The sequence below is a fragment of the Podarcis tiliguerta genome (assembly GCF_965153285.1).
Source record: "Podarcis tiliguerta genome assembly, chromosome: 3".
Classification (NCBI taxonomy): domain Eukaryota; kingdom Metazoa; phylum Chordata; class Lepidosauria; order Squamata; family Lacertidae; genus Podarcis; species Podarcis tiliguerta.
The window spans coordinates 60,005,998-60,032,108 of NC_139536.1; the positions used below are offsets into that span (position 1 = coordinate 60,005,998).

General features: G+C 42.9%; 1 protein-coding gene and 1 long non-coding RNA gene across 2 annotated transcripts in view; one reads left to right on the forward strand and one right to left on the reverse strand.

Moving 5' to 3' along the window:
* SLC35D3 (solute carrier family 35 member D3) overlaps positions 1-26,111 on the reverse strand; it is a 297,688-nt gene that overhangs the window by 258,061 nt on the left and 13,516 nt on the right. The gene's annotated exons all lie outside the window — the stretch shown is intronic.
* Positions 1-26,111, forward strand: part of LOC310675079 — a 293,684-nt gene that overhangs the window by 248,288 nt on the left and 19,285 nt on the right. The gene's annotated exons all lie outside the window — the stretch shown is intronic.

Below are 26,111 nucleotides of genomic sequence, written 5' to 3' on the forward strand. Positions count from 1 at the left end.
TTATGTTTTGCTTTACATGTCTATATGAACACTTCTGTGCTTCGCTTATTAAGGGGGAAAGGGCCCATCCAGCAAATTTAGGACAGATGTATAATAACTCTTTGGCAACAAGAAGTATAATAAGATGTCATTGTATTTTGTACAGGAGAATGTATTCGCTTGTTCATCATTGGCATCTACAGGCAGTTTCCAGTAGGCACCTGAGACACTCAGGAAACCACCACACACACAACAACCTCTTTAGAGACAAACAGTAGTGGTAGCCACAGAAATGGAATAACATGTCCTCAGCAAGCACATATTGTGGTTTCTTTGCTGGTAAAGTGAGATGCCTCTGTACTGCAAAAGTACTGCCTGGAGAGAATATGGCTGATGGACTTCCTGAGTGACCCTCACTAATGTTAGGAAGCGGGCAATTTGCATGCAAGCCTGCAATCTTGGCACTGTATTATTTGGGGATAATACAGACACCAGAGATAATAACCACATTTATTATATCAAGAGTGGAATGAGCTTACTAAAGACATTCAACAGAATCTGCATACAGGACACTAATAACAGGCGAAATATTAAAAACCTTAAGATTTAATTCTTATAGCATGCATGGGGATGCATAGGAAAACTAGAATGCAGTAAAAGTGGTGAGGGGAAAGGTGTGAGAAAGAGCTTGTTCACATTTGAGCATCATTTAGCTGTTAATCTGCTTTCCCCCCATTTGGATTAGAATGGAGTAGGCTATATCCATACATGTTTGAATTTGTATTTGAGAGCCATCTTTCCCATTCATACCACTAGGCATTCCCTTTATCCCCCCCCCCCCGACTTCTAATTTGTTGGTTTTATTATGCCAGTTATGTACTGGCAGGGCATGGGCACAGATAGCTATAAAAATTTCCTGTCCAAGAAATTTGGACATTGCACTCAGGCAATTGTAAATTTGCTTGTGCAGTTTTCTGGTTTTGTGCAAATCTGAGGGATCAAAAGAAGAAAAAGAGTTCTGTTCAGGAGTGCACCCAAAATAGTTACGAATACAAATGGAAAAGCAGTGGTACTTGGGGAAGTAGGTAAGGTAAAGGCAAAGGACCCCTGGATGGTTAAGTCCAGTCAAAGGCAATTATGGGGTATGGTGCTCATCTCACTTCAGGCTGAGGGAGCTGGCATTTGTCAACAGACAGCTTTACGGGTTATGTGACCAGCAGGACTAAACCGCTTCTGGTGCAATGGAACACCCTGATGGAAGCCAGAGCACATGGAAATGCCGTTTATCTTCCCGCTGCAGCGGTACCTATTTATCTATTTGTACTGATGTGCTTTTCAACTGCTAGGTTGGCAGAAGCTGGGACAGAACAATGAGAGCTCACCCCGTAGCAGGTATTCAAACTGCCAACCTTCTGATCAGCCAGCCCAAAAGGCTCAGTGGTTTAGACTACAGCGCCAATATATTGCACCTGCTCCCTACTTGGGGAAGTAGTGGGTATGGAAAGGAGAGTACAGTGGTACCTCTAGTTGTGAACTTAATTCGTTCCGGAGGTTCGTTCTTAACCTGAAATTGTTCTTAACTAGAGGCGTGCTTTCACTAATAGGGCCTCTTGCTGCCGCTGTGCCGCAGGCACACAATTTCCGTCACAATTTCCATTCTCATCCTGGGGCAAAGTTCTCAGCTCGAAGTAACTCTTCCAGGTTAGCAGAGTTTGTAACCTGAGGCGTTTGTAACTCAAGGTACCACTGTAATTGCAATAGACCACATATTTGGAAGAATTTGTTTTATGTAATGGACAGATGGAAAATTGGAAGACCTTTTAACTTTTCCTCTTCTCTTTTATCTTTTTTAGTTTATTTATTTAGTTTCCCTTTGTTTTCTCTTTCTATGTTTTTGTTTTTATTTAGATTAGTTTCTTTTATCTTATTGTATTATGAACATTTTTAAATAAAATCTTATTTAAAAAAAGAAAAGGAAAGAGAGCAGCAATAGATCACAGTAACAAATCATTTGCAACCCCAAGCAGAGCAGTTTGGAGCCCAGTTTTTGAGGTTTGACAATGAGACAGCCACACATGGAAGAGCAAAGAAAAAACATGGAATAGGCCTTCCAAAAAAAAAAAAAAAAGGTACCTCATCAGGTTGATTGGGAAAGGGAAGAGAGAATGGTGGTTTGGCTAGCTGATGGGCTTGAGCAAGAGTTTAATGTGTTTCCTTTTTCTGTGAGGCTGGGGCTTGGTGGAGGTGAAAGTACTTCTTCAGCAGCAGAAATTAATACAGAGAGGAAAAGAAGAACAGGAAGGGGGAGAGTCCACCAGAAATGTTCTTGTGAGGAATGTGTATACCTGAAGGAGTGCCGCCACACACACACACACACACACACACACCATCATTCAGCCCAGACATTAAGGTCCAGCGCTGAGGGCCTTCTGGCGGTTACCTCACCTGCAGGAAGTGAGGTTACAGGGAACCAGGCAGAGGGCCTTCTCGGGGCCCGCCCTGTGGAACACCCTCCTGACAGATGTCAAGGAAATAAACAACTATCTGACATTTAGAAGACATCTGAAGGCAGCCCTGTTTAGGGAAGTTTTAAAATGTTTGATGTTTTATTGTATTTTTAATATTGTGTTGGAAGCCGCGCAGAGTGGCTGGGGAAACCCAACCAGATGGGTGGGTCATAAATGAATGAATGAATGATGATGATGATGATGATGATGAGTGAGGCGTCTTTGTGGGGTTCCGAAGATTCCTAACAGCTAAGGTGAAAAAGATACTTTATACGCTTAACTTGAGCTTGAAGATAAACAAAAAAAGACAGAAAATTTTGTGTAGTGAATGGGTATTGCAAGTTTATAGAACCATAGAATTGTAGAGTTGGGAGTAGCCACCAAGGGTCATGTAATGGTGACATATTCCTCACTGCTATCTTTTCCTTTCAGGGAAGAAACTGGAATGACCAGACCTGGGATCCTCAGAGTGAGTTGAATGCTATACATGCCATTTTTGCCAAGGAGAAGACCCACCCCCACCCCCACCCCCCAGGGCTCTGCTATGACCAGGGAAGCAGCAGTCGCTTCTGCTGCCCCAAAGTGAGTTGCTGGGGGTTTGGAGGGGGAGGCTGGCATTTTGCAAACACCTTGTAAGCTTTTTGCAAGTGTTCAAATCAAGCATTAATAAATGCTAATCTACAGCTTATGTGGGGGAGGGGAGAAAGTTCCTGATATGTCATTTCAGTCCTTTCCTTTCTAATAATGTGCTGCCTTCAAAGACAAAATTGGCAACTCATCCAATAAATATAATTAGGGACATACATGGTTCTGTTTTAATTAAAGTAAGTGCAGTGGCAAATGATGCTACCCTATGGCAAATGCTGCCAGTTCCAGTACCAAGGAAAAAAGCTGATGTCATGTGCACAAACTATGTTAAATGTTCGTGTTGCAGCTCAGATCTTCGCTGCTTCGCTTCAAAAACTGGGAAAGCAGTTTTGATTTATTTTCAGCTCGGGGCAGAATATGTACTTTGGATTTTGGCCCAGGATCATTTATTATGGAAATAAATCCCGGCATTGATTGTGAACGCATGCTTAGGGGCAGGCAGGGGCAGCCTGAGGCATTTTGTAACCTGAGGTGATCCACAAAATGGCACACACACACACACACACACCCCATCATGGAAGAAGGTGTGGGTGAAGATCTGCATCAGGAACAGTGTGTGGTGATCAACACTGGGAATGGCTGAGGAGTCAAATCAACCTTGCCCAACAGTTGGAGTGGGACTTTCCCGTCACTGGCGGGAAAGCAGCCAACTCCAAATCATACCAGGCAGGTGCAGAGGCCAGCAGATCTCAGAGGGTTTCCTCCCTAGGGATGGGAGGAAACCAGCAGTGCCTCCTATTCACCAAGAGGTCGCTGTAGAGGTGGCATGGGGCACCTAGGAGGAGGCAGATCTGGCCTCCAAGGAATATGCCACAGCTGACATTGCCACTGTGGCAGAAGCAGAAGCAATGGGTGATGCATTCCTTGGAGGCCACATCTGCTGCCCCTGAGGATTGTGCCACCTGAGGCGGTCGCCTCACTTTGCCTCATGGGTGGGTCGGTCCTGGTTGCAGGACAGTTTTGGGTGGTAGTGTTGTGTGAAAGCCCTTCGGTGAGGTCAGCTGGAATGCATTAGGGTCTGGTAGCAATTCCTTCTCCCAGCCAGTGAACAGGAACTGAAACGGATGGCCGAGAGAGGCATCTGCAACAGATGTTTCTTTATTCCAAAATAGAAAAGTAAAGGACCCCTGACGGTTAAGTCCAGTCACAGACAACTCTGGGGTTGAGGCGCTCATCTCGCTTTACAGGCCGAGGGAGCCAGCATTTGTCCGTAGACAGTTTTTCCAGCTCATGTGGCCAGCATGACTAAGCCACTTCTGGTGAAACAAGAGCAGCGCACGGAAACGCCATTTACCTTCCTGCTGGAGTGGTACCTATTAATCTTCTTGCACTTTTTGGGGTGCTTTCAAACTGCTAGGTTGACAGGAGCTGGGACTGAGCAACGGAAGCTCACCCTGTCACGGGGATTCAAACTGCCGAGCTTCTGATCGGCAAGCCCAAGAGGCTCAGTGGTTTAGACCACAGCGCCAATATATTCCATTATATTCCAATATAGCAGCTTATAAAGATGGCCTTTAACAGCTATCCACTGTTAAACTAAGCAAGAGCCATAGCTCTGTGGCTGAGCATCTGCTTTTCATCCGGAAGACGCTGGGTTCAATCCCAGATATCTCCAGATAGGGCTAGAAATATGCACTCTCTGAAATCCTGAAAAGCCACTGCCAATCAGTGTAAGCATACTGAGCAAAATAGCCCTGTATAAGACTCAGTATAAGGTAGCCTGTTATGTTCCTATATGTGCATGGGATAACAGGAATGTGCTGTTTTACCCTGGAACCCATGTGCTACTATCTTCTTCAAGACATGTCTCTATCCAAGAAAGAAACATGAATTAGATGAAGACCAAGGATTGCAGTACTTTAAGGATGATAAAGAGTCTTATTGCACTGTAAAGATTGTTTCTTATGGAACAATCTTCCATGGACTAGAGTCCAAAAGTTTATGCTATGATGTATTTGTTTGTTTCGAGGTTTGAAACACCTTGAGATTTTTTGTTGTTTTTGTTGCAAGAAACTAACACCTTATGAGGATGACTTTTGTTTAAGTCCCATGGATAAGAATGAGAAATCGTCCTGACTTATAGCTTGAGGGTTTGGTCAGTTAATGCAATGACTGGCCTCTTCAGAGCGACGTGGACTCCTCATTCTGGCCCTCAAGTGCTCTTTCCCAGCATTACAATGACATTTTGGATTGGAAGCCAAATATCCTTGTAAGCGCAGCAAGGCTTCACAATCAAAATCAATTGATAAGTTGGCATGGTAATGAGGAGCGGTTTTTCATTTTATTTTCCCACTGCTGGGGTTTTCGCTATGGCAAAGCAAATGTGGTTTCTTAATGTGGTTAGCATGTATCTCCACATCATTGCTGCATTGAGATCAGCGTTCTGGAGAGATTTATTTAGGGACTCAAAGAAGCAGCCTCGTTAATGTTGCTTTTGTAAATTTAGCTTCTTCTCTAACTTCTGATCACTGCGATAATGCAGCAGATGGCTCTGTTGTATTTGGCTTGATTTGATTACTTGGTACTTCTCTGCCTGCCCTCCAACAGTGTACGTGAGAAGCAGCGTAGAGCTGGGAGAAAGCCCACAACCCTCACAGGAGTCCACAGGAGTCTCTTGCGTTGGAGCACATCTTCAGGCTCCCTCCAGGGACTGGCACCAGTCCCAGAACACAATGTTGCTTCAACCTAACCCTATCCAAATTTAGTTGCAATTGGACATAGGAAACTGCTTCATACTGAGCCACACCATCGGTCCATCTCGCTCAGTACTGTCTGGCAGAGATTCCCTTGGGTTTCAGGCAGACAAGCATGGGATCCAGGTTGATGTCAATGCACTGAAAGCTGATGTTGGAGCTACATGCGAGCTATACCAAGAAACCATCAAAAATCCCAGGGGAGAGAACCAAGTGAAAGGAAAATCAACACTAGCTCCCAGCTGTGTTGTCTCTTAGACCGATTATAGGATTACAACAGTGGCAGCTGGTGTTCATTGGGCCTGGGTGGGCAGAATGCAGGAAGGTTAAGGGTAGGTGGAGCCAGGGTCAAAGAAAGGTAGAACCAACTAATTCTAGTTTTGTCTCCATCCTCCTTGATGCTAAGTTCTACAGGAAAAGTTGAGACTAAGGAGAAGGATGCTGACTCCACCCACTGCAGTTGCTGTAGGTAAGTAGCTTGGTGAAGCTGTGCCCCATTTGCCCTAATGGAGCAACTTCCACAGGCTAACCATCAGAAACATCCTTTTCATTCCAGAAAAGCACATTTCATCACATCATTTAATTTGTAAGGTGCCTTTCCATAGTTAAAACCACACTCACTGTGGCTTAGAACGTGAAAAGATTTACAGGTAACAAATGTAGCCATAGACAATAAATAAAACACATCAAAAGGCACACAGACGTAACTGAACAATTTCCACAGAAATCATTGTAAGAGATTTATTTCATTTCTGGACAGGAAACCCTGCATTTTCAAGAAGAGGGCATCATAGGATTGTTGCTGTTGGTTGTTTTTTTTAACTATCAAACCATTCCAAAGGCAGCAGGGAAGAAGAATTAAAATCTTAGACAGGCACGCTGGAAAGGTTTTGTCTTTTAGAGAATGGCTGACATTCAATTTGGACAGTGTGCTTTCTTCCTACAGAAGGTTTTCTAGCCTTATTGATTCTAAAACTTTTTTTTTAGCCCGCCATTCCTCAGAAAAGAGCCAAAGATGGCTTACACGCAATAAAGAAAACAACAATATCGTAGCAAATGGGGGTGAGTTTACTAAAAACAAGCAGCAAAACTGCAGAATTAAATAGCAATGGAAAGTGCAAGGTTGCAGGCTGGGCAGCTAGGAGACAGAGCTATGCCTGATTTCTGTTACAACCCAAGGCTTTGGCTTTAGAAGAAGCAAGACCTTCTTGGGGTGTTAATGCTGTGGAGGCTCATGTTCTATATACGTACAAATAAACCATATATCATAAAAGCACCACAGTCTCTGCTGTCCCTCATTCTGAAGACACCAAATCCTGGGTAGAACCCTTGCAATCTCGCACCACTTGGAGGGGTGGCACACAACATTATGTTTCCGGGGTCTACAGGGTTAAAGGCAGCACAGTCTGACCTCTGTCGTCAAACAGGGGACCCAGGGCCACTGGGAAGCTGCTTCCTCCCAGGTAAAATATCATAGCAGGAAGGAAGTCAGTCAGGCCCCATCCATCAAACCAACTTCTTGGGCCAGGCTCCAGTCAGCTGCAGGGACTTTGCTTCCCCATTCACTGCTGGAGGAAATAATCAGCTCTGGCTGCCAGTTGCCCTGGAACTGCAGAAGCAAAGGCGAAAGGCTTCTTGGCCACATCCATCAGTCAAAGAAGCAAAAACCAACAGCAGCTATTCAAGGAAGATTGGCCTGGCCACAACTGGATACAAAGGCACACAGCTCACCTGTCTCTCCCTCCACCTTCCTTCCTTTATGCATCTTTGAAAGCCCGGAAGGATAGTGTCTGGCTCTGGCTGTCTGTTTCAAGCTCTCTCTCTTAAACTGGAGTGAGCTGCTTGGGTGGACAGTAATTGTCTGAAAAGCGACACAAAATACAGTGGTACCTCGGGTTAAGTACTTAATTCATTCCGGAGGTCTGTACTTAACCTGAAACTGTTCTTAACCTGAAGCACCACTTTAGCTACTGGGGCCTCCCGCTGCCTCCACGCTGCCGGAGCATGATTTCTGTTCTCATCCTGAAGCAAAGTTCTTAACCTGAAGCACTATTTCTGGGTTAGCGGAGTCTGTAACCTGAAACGTATGTAACCCGAAGTGTATGTAACCCAAGGTAACACTGTATAGGAAATAAGGAAATAAATAAATATAATTACAAATTACACCCTAATTACAAATCTCACTGCATCATGGGTTTTGTAGTCCAAATGCTTCCCACTACATAATCATTCAGACCTGCTAATTTCCCAGTACATTTTGTGTTCTGTTTTCACAATCTATTTTCTGTGAGAACGCTATAGCAAAAGCTGGTCACAAGCCAACAACATGTAACCCACAGAGACAACAGAGTAACTTTTTATAGTTGTGTGTGTCAGCAATCAAATTAAGAGGTGGTGTTTCTTTTGCCAACACTCAGGTTGGTTTCTTCCAAGATGCAACCATGGGAACTGTGTTAATAAATTGCTGGAGCCAAGCCACAGAGGTTGGCTGCAGTACTGCCAGCTGCAGTACTAAACAATGTTTTTGTAAACTCTAACAGCTCCACAGAAACTCAGTTGATAAGAGTGTAACACAGCATTACCACTTTGGAAAGGGAATGAAGTAAGATAAGGAGAGAGGACACTTCTCTTAAGGAGAACAAGCTGTTAGTATGGAAGCCTTTTCATTTAAGCTGGCTGCTGGAATCAAAGATAATTTTGCATATGTGAAAGCAAATGAGTCTCATCTAGCCATGAGAAACTCCAGCAGCAGTCCTAATTTGACCCACAAGGGTGCTTTCCCCAAGCTGCACCCATGTGCCCTACACCTGTTACATATGACTTCAGGTGTGGGACACATAAAGGCATTGTTCCCAGTCTAAAGAGGGTTTTGCGGACACCGCCAATCGGCCAACTGGTGGCACCTGCGAACCACACTCCTTTGTAAACATTGACAATTAGCTGATATTTGGCACTAGCAGAGTAATAGGGCTCTGCAGATGCCACGATGGCACTTGCAAAGCTTTGTTCCTTTCCTGTGAGGTTTGATTTCAAACTGCATGTGCAGAAGAAAATGCTTCACCTGGTGTCACTGTGATGCCAGGTGACTGCCAGGTGTCCAGCCCCACACACCTGTCAAAATGGGCCACAGGGGTTGGGGGAGGTCTGAATCCAAACCGCTGGCCAGATCCACTTCCCCAACCTTATATAAAATGAAAACAACAGCCAATGCAATTCCACAGCCCATCATTGATAGCCACTGCTACACTGTAGCTATGCTGCCATACCCCCCACCCCATCCCCAATTCCCCAGTAATGTCAGAAACAAAATAACACCTGGAAATATATGAGAGTGTTTGCAGAGAAGGCACAAGAATGAAGGCTACTCTTACAAACACCCTGGCAACTCCCTTGTTATTATCCAGTTGCAACATTGTTTGGTGCATTGAGGGAACCAGTTGCAAAACTGCTAGGATTAACTCACACAAGCCATTTGTGACACAGGAGAAACCTACAGAGCCACATTCAACACAGCTCACATCACAGCCCATTGGGAAGGGCAGACAGCATGGAATCTCTTGATGCATCCTTTCTAGTCTCCCAACATTTAACTGTTATGAGACAAAGGTTCTTGAGGGTAGAAGCAGTAAGGCCGGCAAAGCCTACACAATCATTCAAGCCCGCAACTGCTAACTGTTAACTGTTAACAGCAAACTGCTAAGTCACTGTGACTTGTGACTCATCTTGACTGATGACTCATTCGCCCTATAAAAGTAGCCAGCCTCTCTGTGGGCCTCAGAGTCAATGTATCACGGTGTGTGTCTCAGTGTGTGTGGTGTGTTGTTGGAGACAGAGTGGCTCCAGGACTCTAGTGAATCGGTAACTAAGACTATGCCTCTGTGAAGAGTCAGATAGTCATACCTCGGGTTGAATGCGCTTCGGGTTGAGCGCGTTCGAGTTGTGCTCCTGGCAACCTGGAAGTAACGGAGCGCGTTACTTCCGGATTTCGCCGCTTGTGCATGCGCAGATGCTCAAAATGACATCACGCACGTGCACAGAAGCGGCGAAAAGTGATGCGCGCATGCACAGACGTGCCGCCGCTAGTTACGTTTGCTTCTGGATGCGAACGGGTCTCCGGAATGGATCCCGTTCGTATCCAGAGGTGCCACTGTAGCTGCTATGAGCACTCTGTATGCTCTTTAAGTATGCTATTTATGAACAACATTATTTTCTCAAGTAAAAGTTTTATTCCGTTTATGAACAAGACTCTGCATTGATTAATATACCGCTGTGCGACATTAACACCCTCCCTGAAAACAACCATCTTCTGCCTTTCTCACCCTGTGTGTAGGATTTCCCCAAACACTCATATAGACTGATACCTCATGGGGCTGTAGCTCCGTGGAACAGTTCAGGGTTAGCAGATGAAAGACTCCAGGTGTAATCCCAGGTTGAAGACTGCCATGACAAAAGGCTAGGAAGACACCCAATCACACCCACACACCTCTGGTAATATACTGCCTCAGTATCCTGTGTCCCAATGCCTGCCCCATCCCGAAGTAAGAAACAGGTAGCCAGGCTCCTTACCTACTATTCCTCATTTAAAAAGTCAGTTCAAACCATCAATATTTTCCTTAAAATGCATACGTTGTGAGGTGAATTCTGAAAGCCACAAAGAGGAGTGGGGTTGGCCAAGCTTTCCTGCATCCTTGCAAGACTCCTGCACTTTTGCAAGCTGCATGACTGACGGCAAAAGCAGCAAGTGCAGCTTTCCCCATCACCGCCTCAGTCTCTTTGCCCTTATGTGTGGCTGATTTCTCCCTGCCCCTCACGTGGAAGCACAGGTCTGAAATACATGTGCTCCAGCCCCTCCGATTTGAAAGCTGGATAATGTGGGTCTTGGTTTCAGCTTTCTCTTTTGATCCTTCTGGCTTCCTGAGATTACTCATCCACCACAGAGCTGCCCACTTTTTTAGGACATATTCTTCCACAACTAGACCAGGGCTTCCAGTAACTGCTGACAGGGACTCCCACTTTATTTCACTTTAACAAAAGGAAACTAACACATTGTACTTCTCAGTTCCCTTTTTTCTTGTGGTTGTTCAAAGTGGGCCCCTGCAGACTTCCTGTGGTCACCCTAACATTCAAGCTCTTTTTGCCTTAGGGTTGCAAAGGACATCGAAAAAGACTGGGTGAAAGGCATTGCATTGGCCAATTCTAGATGCCTACTTTATTTTAATTTTTATCCTGCTTTTCAGAAAAATATTGTCTCCCAAAGGACTCACATCAATGGTGTTGTTGTTGTTTAAAAAAAGATGACCGGTTCTTAAATTTGCAAGGTAAACAGACAAGACACATAAGGGGAAGGGGAAGGTAGTGGTGGAGGAAGAGCTTGACAATGCCAGAACAGCATGTTGAGTTGTGGACAGGCATGACATTCATATCCAGTTGTTGGCAGGCTGATTCTGCACGTCGGAGGGATATATTGAGCCTACTGTGATCTTTAGATTTTTTAAATCTGCTTCAATATATGTTATGAATTTATTCCATTCCTTAATAAACTTTGTTTCTTTCTGATCTCAGATTTTTTGTGTTATTTTTGCCAATTCTAAGTATTCGAATAGTTTACTTTGCCAATCTCTTACCGTTGGGATACTACTTGACTTCCAATTTTATGCTATTAATATTCTAGCAGCTGTTGTTGCATACTGGAATAAAGTCTGGTCCTCTTTCTTAATTTCATTACCAATCATCCCCAGAAGGAAGTTTTCCGGTTTTTTAACAAAAGTGTATTTGAACATTTTTTTAAATTCATTATAAACAAGCTCCCAAAACTTTTTAATTTTTTTGCAGGTCCACCACATGTGGTAGAAACTTCCTTCCTTATTTTTGCACTTCCAGCACATTTTGTCTCCAGTCTTATAATTTTTTTCTAACACTGTACTTCAGGGGGCCTTAGCAGGGTGTGACTGCTGCCCCCTGCCTCTTTGTGGCTGCAGGACCACTGCTCCACCTCTTCCCCACCCCTTTGCTTATTTCCTAAAGCACATTGTTTACCTATGCAATAACTTCAGCACAAATGGCAGTTTCCCTGCCACTTGGACTCCAAGAAATGGCCAAGCATGTCATTCTCCTCAGAGCCAGGCATTCTGCACAAGGTGGCCATGGCAGCTGAAAAAACTTATTAAGCTTACTGGTGATGTGGTGGTGGTTGCTTTAAAAAACCTCCTAAGTTTTAAATGCCTTTCTTGCCTCTGTGGCAAATCATGACAGTGGAGCAGGCAATGCCTGGCTACTTCACCCAGAATGCAAGGCCCATTATCAGAGCCCAGGCGAAGCAGTGAGGTAGAGATAGAAGGTGAAAGGGGGCCTGGTGATGACCAAGTGAGGTTAAGATGGTGATGAGTCATGAGGCCTTTGGCCAGTGCCTGACCAGGCCAAATGCTGGCTTCAGGCCTGAGCCATAGGTCTGCCTAAAGCCAATGTTTCCCATAACTTTTGAACTTGCTCCCTCCCCCTTCTAAACGTTGTCTGCCTAGTGTGACTGGCAAGCACAAAGAATCCTTGCAGAGAAGTGCATGTTTGCCACCCACTGTTATATGTATAAGGACCTGTCAAGTGGGGTACTAATCTAACTCTAGCACTGCAGAAGTACTTGAACTGGAAATCTCAAGGAGGTGGTGAGAAGTCACTCTGCAGCCAAAAGCTCCCATAAGCCTTTCATATCTCTGTGCAATTTCCACAGTCAGCACAGGGTGTTTTGATGACTACCATGCTAGGCCTCTTCAATGGCAAGGAAATGTCCCCTGGATTCTGTTTCTCTCTGGCATTTCCCCCTACACATGCATGAGGAATCTATGCCCCTCCAGATGTTGTAGGACTCTAACCATTGTTATTCTTGGCCTCTGGTCACACTGGCTGAAGCTGATGGGAAATTGAGTTCAACAACACCTAGAAGGCCACAAGTTCCGCAGTCCGACCCTATGGGGTCCTGCCTGGCTGTTTGAGAGCCACTGGCCTAAGCCCATTTCTGTCTACAAGACTATTATTCTATTTTAAAAAATCCCTTTCATTATCTAAATTGTGGTGATAGCTGAAATAACAATGGTTTATGTTATGGTTTAATAATAATAATAATAATAATAATAATAATAATAATAATAATAATAATAATAATAATTTATTTATACCCCACCCATCTATTTGGGCATCTCTGGGCAGCTTCCAACAAAGTTTTAAAAGTATTAAAATACAATTTATTAAATAGGTGCTATGCAAATGCCTTCAATAAACTAAATAAGGCTGCAATTGTATACACTTCTACCACTGAATACGCTGGCACTTACTTCTGAGTTAATATGCATTGGATTAGGTTGTAAATTAGACAGGGCACATGTGTTCAATATGCGAGCTGAGGGGCTATCGTCAAGTGTATTTTTGTTTTCCAGATTTTGATTACAAAAATAGCTTCCCACTTTCCTTCTCTTCTTCTGCCAGCCGCTAAAGGAAATATTTTAATCATGGCACTAACTCGGGTGGGGGGGAGAGGAGGATCAATGCCAGTTCAATTTTTTCACTAACAAGATAACACTTAAGGCACACATGGTCCAATCTGTGGGGTCCTTTGGATTGCGGGTGCTCTTAAATAAAGGGACTTCATTAAAGGAGGTGGAATGAGAAATAAATTGCACCTTGTTTTCCAAATTTCATTTCCATTTAAAGTGCAAAATATATATATATTAATGCAGTCTTCGCTGTAGCCAGCTAGTGCTGTATTGGAAACTCACTAGCCCGCTTGCAAAGCCATGCCTGCATCAATGTCATGGACAGGTAGGGCTATGATGGGATGAGGAGAGGAAGGAGCCTTGCTGGTGGAAGATTACCAGACTGTTTTGTTTTTAATGTGTTGTGTGGGGAGAAATGCTGGAGCCCAACAGAAAGCATCCCAGGGAGAAAGGGAGAAACTCTAAATGGCACAGCTAGGTCAAGAAGACCTGGTGATGATGTGTGCAGGAATCACCCGAATGCTGAAGATACACCTTTTTACCCTGGCTTTTGACATTTGAGATGCGTATTTTTAGGACACACACCTTATTTATTTATTTATTGTAAGTTGTGTGTGTGTGTGTGTTTGTGTGTGTGTGTTTTCTATTGTTGTAACCCTCCCTGGGACCTTAGGGTGAATGGCAGGTAATAAATGATGAAAAAATAATAAGGTGTGCAACACCCACACAGGGTTGCCAACTGGCTAGGCAAGAAAAACAAATAATAGACAACCCACTAGCAAGGCCTGTTCCTGTTACACGAGTGATAAAATCAGGGGTGAAGCTTTTCATAACATAATCCTTACAATTAGGTAATCACAAGTGTTTGTTTTTAATGAGATAGTAAGACCCAGCCCGGTCCAAAAATTATCGATCCTAAATTCGCACAACCCCAGTCACGCAAAGCAACAGAAATGTGTTACTGCCATTGCGAGCCTCATGTTTCCCTCTTGTTTGGGACTACGTCATGTGGGTGGAAGGTTGTGCAGTCCTTTTTGAACTTACTTGACAGGCGAAGTTTGTCAGCGGGGGAATAACAAAAAAATAAATAAAAAATCAGCCTATACTAATGGTGCCACCTAGTGGATCTCAACAGAAGGATGATAAAAGAGTCGGGAATGTAGAGGAAAATCAAAGAAGTTTTGGAATACTGTACTTTGATGAGCAGAGACATAAAGCTCAACTGCATGACATATTAAAGTGAATTTAAAAACACTTCCATTCTTGTGATAAATTATGTTTGATATGTTTTATACACTTCTTGGATTACAATATATATCCCTGATCTTTTCATTATATTCAAGCATCACTTTCTAGTTGAGAAACAGACTCCTCGACCCAGTTAAACAGAGGGCAGCAAGAGTGGATAGACAGGTGTCAATCAACCACACACACAAAATGAACATTGTTACACACAGCCCAGTTCTCCAAGAACTCCTGTGCTGCAACATGTTTCTGTTTTCTTGGAAGTAAGTCACTGGAAACTTATGGTATTTTTGTGGTACATGGTTTTATACACACACACACACACACACACACACTGAACATAGGAAGAGATGGATGTAATTCTGACAGATGACCTAAAGTCAACTGCTTCCCTATCTGTTTTTATGAGAGGTAGCTTCCAGAGTCTAAAACTCAGCCTCTGTCTCTGACTTCGTGTCACTCCAAAAACAGTGGGTCTTTTCTCTTTCACACATACACCTGGATGACATCACCTCCAACTAGGAGGAGGGGTTGCAGAGAAAACTATAGATCCCTTTTGCAGTATTGGTATCACCCTCTTGAAGTGTCTCCAACTGTTAATAATAATAATAATAATAATAATAATAATAATAATAATAATAATAATAAAGCGATAAAACATCAAACTTTAAAAAATTGTCTTCATATGTCTTTTAAAAGTCAGATAGTTGTTTATTTCCTTGACATCTGATGAGAGGACATTCCACAGGCTGGGCGCCACTACCGAAAAGGCCCTCTGCCTGGTTCCCTGTAGCTTCACTTCTCACAGTGAGGGAACTGCCAGAAGGCCCTCGGGGCTGGACCTCAGTTTAGTTTCTGTGGCAACATATTGCCCCCAACTTACATGACAAAGGAGATACTAAACAGACCTGGCCTTATCTAACAAAATAAATTGTCTTGACTATTTCCCCAATCTTCCTCTGCTCCAGGCCCCAGTCTTACAGCTATAGGATTGCAGAGTTGGAGGAGAACCCATGAGTCATTTACTCCAACAGCTATTCCCATTACTATATTACAAACTCCACAAGGACTTCTGTGCACAACTACATGAGCATACCTCTCCTATCCTGCCACAAAATGTTGCAGTGTAGGGTACTCCTGTTCAGGACAGTCCATTTCATGCCCACCTCCCTCCCAGTTCTCCCCTGAACTCCCCTGTTAACTTGTGCACATTGAGCATGCTCAGACTTCAGACCTTGAAACATTTTCAAGCCTTCTTCTGTGTGAAAGGCGCCATTTTGGCTACATAAACATCAGCACTCAGATATGTGAAATAATATTTGTTTGTTTATTTGTTTTTACTATCACTATCATTATTATTTAGATTTCTTTTCCACCTTATACCAGAGCTACAACAATATAAAACAAAAACGATTAAAATTAGCTTCAACAATTTTAACTGATTAAATATATGGCAGAGCTAGAGGAGAAGAGGCTTTCCACTTGAAACACATGTTGTTTTGGTACATGTTTGTACACTTCACTCTCCCAAGCCTATCCTCTTAGCAGATGAAAGGTGCCATTAAATTTCAAAACCACTCAAAAGGCTTCCATGAGAGCAGGAAAGCCAACTTCAATCACTCCTATCTAATGCAATGTTGAACTTATCATCTTGGTAGAGCAATTTTATGATGTGGAAGAGATCAGATCACAGCAGCATATCCTCACCCTACAGTTTCTGGTCTTCAAAGGAAAGGAAAGCTTTGGAGAAATCAATTCCAGTTGCAGTACAGAAATGCCATATTGTTGTGGATTTGGTATTTTTCCTCTCTAGATTATTATTTTCAAACTCGCCTTAGTGCTGTATTCAGAACTATCTTTTTTTAGTGTTTCTCAAAAGAATGGCAATATACAGTGGTACCTCAGGTTACATACGCTTCAGGTTACAGACTCCACTAACCCAGAAATAGTGCTTCAGGTTAAGAACTTTGCTTCAGGATGAGAACAGAAATCGTGTTCTAGTGGTGCGGCAGCAGCAGGAGGCCCCATTAGCTAAAGTGGTGCTTCAGGTTAAGAACAGTTTCAGGTTAAGAACGGACCTCTGGAACAAATTAAGTACTTAACCTGAGGTACCACTGTATTAGGAAAAAATAGCTCTTACACTTTCTCTTTCAAAGGCTGCATTAAGTTCCATGCCTTGTTTCTACACTTGATATAATCTACTAATTTAATTTACATGGGGAGCATTGTGACTTTTGAATAACTTAATAACACTCCTTGTACCACATAGTTTTTCTGAGGGTGTAGGCCTTGGGGACTCCCAAGTGTGTTAAAAAGCATTTCAGAGACAAATCTTTAAAAGAGCAAACCCTGCAAAGGATTAGAGATTGGACGATTGTGTCCATATTAAGCAGTGGGGGAAACATAGGAAACTGTGCCATTTTTGTTCATATTTTCTGTATATGAGAATATGATTTTTCCATCAGATGAGTTGGGCAGGGGCAGATTGGTTCAATGGGGTAGTTTACATAAATCCATTTGGTTGTGGTACACATTCCAGGACCTATAATCCCATGTAAGAGTCACTGTAAACATCACAAAACAGATTTAAAAAGCATTCGCTTTACAATTTAAAGAGCTTCTGAGCACTGTTTTATTCTCTATAGAACTTTGTAGGGTTGTTTGTTTATCTCACCGATACAGCTGTTAGCTTTTCCATTAGCTTTATTTCTATATCTTGGGTAAGTGGTGATTTGAAATCGGTATCTTAATGTTGCTGAAGATACTGAAAGGATGAAATATTGCAAACGCTGGAATACAATTGGAGAGGAAGCGTATCTGACTTGGTAATACCTGTGGGCTTTTTCTTCTGGACGCCTTGCATTGCACTTTGTAATTTATAGAAGCAGCTGAAACACAGCAGTTGGTACCTAAGAAGAACCCTTGCTGGAGGAAACAAAAGACCTATCTAGCCTGGCATCCTGTCCTGTTCTCAGTGTGGCCAACCAAGTACCTACAATCAGAGTTCAAGAACACACTCCAGTCAGGCAAAAACACAAGGTGAGAGCAAAGTAAAGCTGGTAAGTGTTGTGGCTCAAGAAGGTGGGAAGAGTCCTGAAGGTCAGATAGTGAGGCCCCTGAGCTTCAGGTTCTCCACCCCTGCTCTAAATGCCTCTCCTTCTCACTTTTAAAAAGCCACTGTTATAAACCACCTGCAAAAGGTTTCTATATTTCAGCTGCTTTTAAACTAGGGATAGGGAAGCAGGGACCCTTTGAGTGTTATTATACTCCAACTCCCATCATCCCTGACCACTGGCCATGCTGGGTGGGAGTTGGTGCCAACGACATCTGGAGAGCCACAGGTCCCCCATCCCTGTTTTACATCATCTGTTGCTTACATCCCATTGCATTTCCCCTTCCTTTATTTTCCTAATGTTTTAACATTTTTATGAGTTTATTGAATTTTGCTGTATTTTATGAAGTGCTCCAGGCACAAATTTGCAAGGGGCGTGTGTTGGCTTGTGTAATTGTTACGAGGAGGGCAGCCCTATCAGAAGTAAATCCTGGCAGTTTCTTTTAGATTTACTGCCAAGCATAGAAAAAGAAACAGCTTTGGGAAGATAAACAGTTACTACTGTCCTCTGTAATAATATCTCCAGTCTTAAGTCTAGAAGGATTCCATCAGCCCAGGGACTGAGCCAAATTCTTTTTGTCAGCCATATATCAAGCCCTACTTCCCACATGCAATCAATTCTGCAGTAGCCAGCTCCTTCTGACCATATTTCAGGTATCTCATTTGTCTCTGACTATCTTTATGACGACTGCCACCATCTTGGATGGCATTAGACAAATTTATGAAGGAAAAGGTTATCAGTTGGCTATGTATTATCTCCAATGTTAGAGGCATTTTCCTCTCTGTATTCTAGTTACTTGAGATAATAAGCAAGAGATTGCTGTTGCACTCACGTCTTCCAATAGACATCTGGTCAGCCACTGTGAAAACAGAATATTGGACTAGATAGACCTTTGGACTAGTCCAGCAGGGATCTTATGTTTTTATGATTAGATGTCCATATAAAGTATCCATATCAAGAGTTTCTTCTCTGCACTGTAGAGATGGGAACCTCTGGCCGTTCAGATGATGCTGGGATCCAAGTCTAATCAGCCCCAGCAAGGCCAATGGCTAGGGGTGTTGGGAGTTGTAGTCTATCAAATACCTGGTGGGCCACAGATTCCCCATCTCTGCACTAAAAAAGCGCATCACTGATATATATGAAATATTTCAGTTTGGTAAGATAAGATGAGATTGTTGGTGTAGATTGAGCTCATATAATTTATCTGCTGCCTTGCTGAGTTATAATGGCATCATTATCATGCTGCCTTTCCATAGTAAACCATGCTCAAGGCTGCTCACAACATCAAAACATTTTGCATCATTCACTAATAGCTACAAGACATAACAAAATCCAAGAGCAATATAAACAACAAACGAATGAAAACCTATTATGTTAATAAATGTAGAATTAAAAAATTGACTGATAATTCTGAGTACGGTCAAACTAATAATAATAATAATAATAATAATAATAATAATAATAATAATAGACCATAAGCTATGTAAACAGCAAAAATAATGCATTTCCAGTACTAAATATTGACCACAGCAAATACCCCTAAACAATTCTCCACCCTGATGGTCTCCAGGCATCCTGAACAGCAGAAGCAACCTTTGTTGCTGGTGGCAGTCAAGGAGTCCCCGCCCTCTCAGGCCAGTTGGACATGGGCCAAATAAGGAGAGATCAGGTCTTGCAGGGCTCACAGTGAGATGAGTTTTTTCCCCCCTTTTCAAAAACAGTTTTCTAGGTGAATATATAGAATTGATTGCATATGGATCTGCTGGCAATTACCCACAGACATCCTGCGGGTGCCAAGTCGCTGCAAATGCACTCACCCAAATTAGATATCCCTCATCTTAGCAGACTGCTCCAGTATTGCATGAATACCAGTCTTCCCTCCACTGGGCTTAGCTGGTTATTGCTTATCCAGTAAAAAGATTCAATTTATGGCATTTTATATTCAGAAGGCTGCGCATTGTAAAGAAGCCAAATTAAATTGTCAAGTCAGCTGAAAAGCAATATATTCCTTAAGCCGAGTTCCCAAATGGCTTTTAGCGTTAAGTGTAGTCAAGTAGGGTCACTGAGCGCCTGCTTTATTACACTGCTTGCCATTAGATCTTCATTTGCCCAACCAGCCTCTTGAAGCTGATGTTTAAAAGATTCGCAGATCAGCTCTCCTGGTAGAAACCAGCCATGGCAATACCTTTAAAAGTGACCCCTAATATTATTTAACTTGTGAGAATTGGGTTAAGTTCTCGAGTCCCTACTCCCCAGAAACTCACTATCAGATGCAATAAGGAAGGAAAGCAAAAACACATATGCAAACCAACCATTGGATTGTCAGTATCCTCTGCATCGGACTGATACACTTTATGAGCCTACTGACATTACCCAGGCAAAAACCGGTCTATTACATCAACTGCAGCCATTGCCACAATAACTGGTGTAGTAGTGTTGCACAAAGCTTTTGCTTAGTACATATCTGGGTGAGAATGGTGGCGTAGGAAGATCAGTGCCATGGGCACATACCTTGGTAATCCAGAAGATGGAGGCTACTGGGGTAGGAATCCCAAATAGGGTGTGTCCTAGAATTACTTCTGGGGCAGGAACCCCAGAACCCGCACTACCAGTATCTACCTCTCTGGAATTAGTAGCTCTTCCTTCTTCTCTATGAGGATAATTTCTCCTTGGAACTCTCCACAGTCAGTAACCCACTACTACTGCCCAACAACCAAGCAGGAAAATCCCCAGTGCTTGACAAATGGGGGCATGGAGCCTTTAAGTTCCAACACCTTTCTTCAGAGACAGCAAAGCAAGAGGCAGCTCTTTGTCTGCAAGCCCACAGAACCTCCCTGTTCTGTTCACCTTAGACTGTTTCCTCACCTTGCTCCTGGATCATGTTTGGACTTAGGCTGATTCCCTGTGCTTGACCTTGGTTTGTTTGGACTGTGCTGCACCTGCAAACCTGCCCTCCTTGGCAAGTACTTTGGCTTCTGCCTTTGGTGACTGGGCTAAAGGGTAGCTGCCCAATCAGCAATCCCACATCATTGCCACTGATGATGGCCCAGCCTCGTCCACTCACCCCTTCTCCAGAATCTGTACCTACAAAGTGCTGGCAACTGTGCACTGCTCAAATCTAATCCTGAGGTACAGGCCTGGAGCAATCCCATGAACCCCATTTGTGTCCAGTTGGCAGAGCCTCAGGTTTCAACTACTGCACCAGCGTCAATTTTGAATGGAGATCTTTTAAAATAAGTAGAGTTGACTTTTGCTGCTGGGGTGCTTAAGGCAGTGGTTTGGAGCGCTGCATGTCAGGCTTAGAACCAGCAATACCAACACAACCTTGCAAGCATGAAGTCAGCTCTTCCATTCAAGTGAATGGGAAAGCCCAGAAGCACTGAACAGATGTGTTTGTAGGAAAGTGATGATGGCCACTTGTGTAGATGGCTTTAACAGGGATTATACAGATTAATGGAAGATGGGTGAATGAATGGCTGGTATCCATGATAGCTGTAATGGAGCTTCTGTCCTCTAAGCCAATATACCTCAGTGTGCTCGATGCTGAAAAATCAAGAAGGGATGGCCATCACCTTGAGGCCACTGGCTGAAAACCTAGCCAAGTAAGTACAATGGAAATAATTGGTCCTTACTCCCAGATAGGTGGGGTTCGAATTGCAGACTTGTTTGTGATCGTCTAAGTGTCTTTATGACTGCTATCAGAAGCTTAACTCTGGACTCTGCCACTTTGGTCTCATCCACCAAGGCCATTCTTAAGCCCTTATGGGATGGGTTGCTAATGCAGCACTGTGCCCGCTGAGCCCTTTCATAGCACCTGACGTGTCCCTTCCCACTAATCGCTGCTGAAATTAAATGAAAAAAGCCTTGTATTATACTCTCTAGCAGGATTTTATCAAGTCTGTTGGCTGGCAGTGAGCATGAGTGTGCAGGCATGTGCTTGTGGCGTGTATGGTTGCCATGCATATGTATGCATCTGGTTGTAGTGTTTGCCTGCATGGCTGTGTTTTTGTGATATTGCGTGGCGATGAAGACAATTTCTCCAGTTTGCATATGTGCCCACGGACCCTCAAAAAGGTGTCAACCTCATGCTATTATCGAACCCTCAGTTTTATGACTGCAGAAGATGCATCCCGTACAAGGCAATGTGCACATTTTCCCAATTTTGTTATGTGCACAAGTTTATGAGCAGATGCCTCTTTGGTATCGGTTGTTCATGAAGAAAGAACCATGTCAATGTATTGCACCATTTCCCCCTTCCTGATAACAGCTTTGCATTCAGACTTGTGAAGCAATTGATCCGTACAGAGAACATTCTTTTCTCGTGGAGATTATGATGCTTATCTTCCTTGTGATAAATTGCATTGACACACTTGCTTTCTTATGGTTGTGGCTTTATTTCCACAGGGAGCTTATTAGGTATTGTAATTTTTGCATGAGAGGCTAAAAGGAGCTAGATAATGAACAGCCACAGTATTTAGAGGTGATTATTTTATAATAGGTTTCAAATTTTGTGAAATATATATATTATTTTTCTATTCGTTTAGCTGAATGCATAAACAATTGCATAAAAGATGCATTAGAACTATGCTGTGGCATCATTTTGTGGTTTCAGCTCAAGCCATTGATTGATATCATTCCTATTCTGTATTTAATATATTATGTTGTAAGTATTTTTTTAATGGACATTACTCAATTTCACTTTCAAATTTCATATTCAAATCTCAGACCTAAAACCATATTAATTAAATTGTAAGTGCTGCAATATCTAAGACTCAGCTTTTTCATTTCTTTTAATTAATTCACTAGACAGGTGCTCTGGGGGGTGTTTTCACCCCTGCAAAGGAATCTCTACTTGATTGGAGTTGCAGGGTGAGGCAGTTGCACAATTCATTTACAACACTGCTTGTTGTCATGTTCCACAGTAGGATGAGGACCTAATTTGCAAACTTTTGTGTGGGTCTGGCGCCTTTTATCAGTAAGCATTGAATCTCTGCCCTTGACCTTTGTCCAATCCTGATTTCCAATTCTGAATCTGAGAGTCTGGCCTTTTCTACATGATATGTGAGAGGAGGGTGGAGATGCTTTGTAGTATTATGGCACAATCAACCAGTTTCCTTTCAGTTATACAATCACAACAGACAGACATATCATCTAAATGTAAGATACAGAAGGAAGTAGCCTTGCAGTGAAGAACAGCAAAGCTGCGCCCTCTTTCCCCCCAAAGCGTACTGGCATTTATTTATTTTTTATTCCACCAGACATTCCTTCAAAGATGGTATCTCATATTCAATACAGGACTGTCATTGATTGGAGCAGGTGTTTCTGATTTCAGCACACATGTATCAAGTAATTTGAGTTAAAATTATCAGGTGCTATTTAGTAAAAAGCTAAACCCTTAAAACATTTTATAGCACTGTGTTGTTGTTGTTGTTGTTGTTGTTTTAAACCTGAACCAAGTTTAATCCATTTTGTAAGTTATCTTCTGAATATGGAACAGCACAAGAATCAGAGCTGGCTTGCCCATGGGGTGGGGTGAAGCTCCCACTTCAGGTGGCAGAAGTGCAAGAGGTGGCACTCCTTCTGCCCCACTGCTGCCGTCGCCACCAGAACTCCCTCCTCTCACTGCCAAGAGGGAGGCATTCTGGCACGCTGGCTTGACTCAAGGATGAGGAACCTGTCCAGATGTTGTTGCCCTCCAGCTCCCATCATCCCTGACCTTTGGCCATGCTGGCTGGAGCTGATGGGAGCTGGAATTCAACAAGATTTGGAGGACCAGAAGTTCCCCATCCCTGACTTAAATCTTCATAAACCATCGGCTCCATTAGCCCAGCAATATGAACTATGTTTGCCTGGGTGAGTACCACACTCCTTCACCCCACCCTCTCCTGACTGACATCCTTCCAGAGGGTGAAAGGGAAACAAGACGGCACACGTTGATTACAACAATGACTGCTCTGAATGAACAGCTTTGAGATGACCTCCAGCAAACTCATCAAGCATGAACACAGAACTAATTGATGGGCAGAGTTGATTGCTTCCTCCTCTCCTGCACTTGAACAGGCTTATGGTTAAAAAACCAGAGGCAGCAACAGGGAAAGCGGAGCTAAGTAGTCAAGCTGCATTCAAGAGTATTACAACTGCTGGGAATATTTAATATGATAGATTCTACATTATAAAAGAACAATTAATCTAGATGTTATACCAGCAAAATGTTCTTTCTTCTTAATTTACTTACTTGCGCACTTTACTTGTTATAGCTAGGTACATAAAGAGACTAGATGGTGCTGTAGTGTGCCCAGGATTACACTCTCCTCAGCCCCACTCTTATGCCTGTCCCCAGCTTTCCAGGACTGAGAGATGCAACGAAAATGGCATTAGTGCATTATGAAAGATGCTATCTCCCTTCCTTATGATTTTAAAGCTTCTTTAAATTGGTAGTGGAAGATACTAATGGCAAAATAAAGGAGCAAGGAGGAGGGATGTGGATGCTAGACCGAGGACCATAAAAAAGACCCAAGAAAATTAACACGGCTACCTACCTGTAACCAAGAAAATTATGCCATAATCGTAGGTATGTTAATGCATATTAAAAGTCAATTCCTTTATTTTATTTCTGGTAGATTTTTTCCTAACCGAAATTAGGCAGATGCCACATTCCAACCAAAACTTTATTTCAATGGGTTTAAGCATGTTTAATTCTGTGTTGGATTGTGATAACTGAAGCTTGCACTGCCAAACTGTTTTTTGTTCCAAAGTCCTTTGATGACACTGTTTCTCTCTCCCTACCCTCTTCTCTCTCTCCAAAATCCTACAATGATTGCAAGGGACTAAACCAGATACATGGACATCTCAGCCAAAAGCACACGGACATCTGTATGCCTTTTGTAAAATGTATTTTCCAAAACAAAAACGAAAAACCCCCAAAGCAATAGCTAGGCTGGTTTCCTTGCCTGAGTTCTTATAATGCCCCGCTTTGTAGAGCTACAGCAGGTGCTGCTCAATAGCATATTCAATATGCCATATTGACACAAAAATTAATGTTTATTTTGGAGAATGCCATTGTGCACCACAACCACTCATTTATTATGGCAGCAAAATGAGAATTTGTCTTTCTTTCTTCAGTTTCTCTCTGACGTGCCTACTTCTGTCGACAATAAGTGTTTCCCTCGATTCTCAATCACCTATTATAAGTGCCAGACCAAATGTAGTGCGCCCTTCAAAATATTCTCATGTTAAATTGCTCACCCATGTCTTTAGTCTGAAGAATGGCAACTGCTGTTCCCAGAGGAGAGTGCTGACTCTTTGATACATATTAAACAGTACTAAGCAGTGTGGGTCTGCAGGCACTGTTATTAATAGAAATGAATGTCTCAATGGCCAATGATTGACAGTTCTTTTGCCAAACAGCACCACGTAAAATCATTCCAAGTAAGCAATGCCTACAGTACAGTGCAGTGTGTTTTCACATGACTGAGATTAGCTGGCATTGAGGCCAGTTTCATGCCAAGAGCTTTCAGTAATCATATAGGAAATGCAGATAGTGACCAATTAATGGGAGATAGATGCAGGAAGTTGCACCTATATTTTACAAAGTGATCATTTAGTCCTAGCCACCCTTCTGTCTGGCATCCTGCCTTATGTTTACCATATGACTGAACACCATGTGGCATGAAATTGGTCTCAGCAGGGCAACAGTCCCAAGTCAAACCAATCTGGGCTTGATTTTCAACCTGTGACTATCCTCTTGATTCCATCAGTTCTGGAATTGTAGTACAGTACTTTCCCCCCATTAACTAATTGCTTCACCATTGATTATGTCAGCGATTCCTATGCTTTCTTCTTCCTACAGGCCACTTGAAAATTACAGAGGATCTTGGTGGGCCATTTAATGATTTTGCAGCCTGTGCCATGCTAGATGCTGTATGATTTTTCATTGTATTTTAATTGCTTCTTTTATTTCTTACATTTTGCATTCTATTGCATTACAATTTGAATTCTACAGAATTCAGCAACACAGTAAAATACAATGTAAGAAATGAAAAGCAATTAAAAATCAATGAGAATATTTAATGCGATGGATGTGCCATTTTCAACTATAAATCCACAAACACACCGTGAATCACCTGAATGAAGCTCAGTCGTACGTGGACCACAGTTTGAGAAGCCCTAGATTATGCAGGGACACAGGTGGCACTGTAGTCTAAACCACAGAGCCTAGGGCTTGCTGATCAAAAGGTCAGCAGTTCAAATCCCCGTGATGGGATGAGCTCCCATTGCTCAGTCCCTGCTCCTGCCAAGCTAGCAGTTCAAAAGCATGTCAAAGTGCAAGTAGATAAATAGGTACCGCTCTGGCGGGAAAGTAAACGGTGTTTCCATGCGCTGCTCTGGTTTGCCAGAAGCGGTTTAGTCATGCTGGCCACATGACCCGGAAGCTGTACGCCG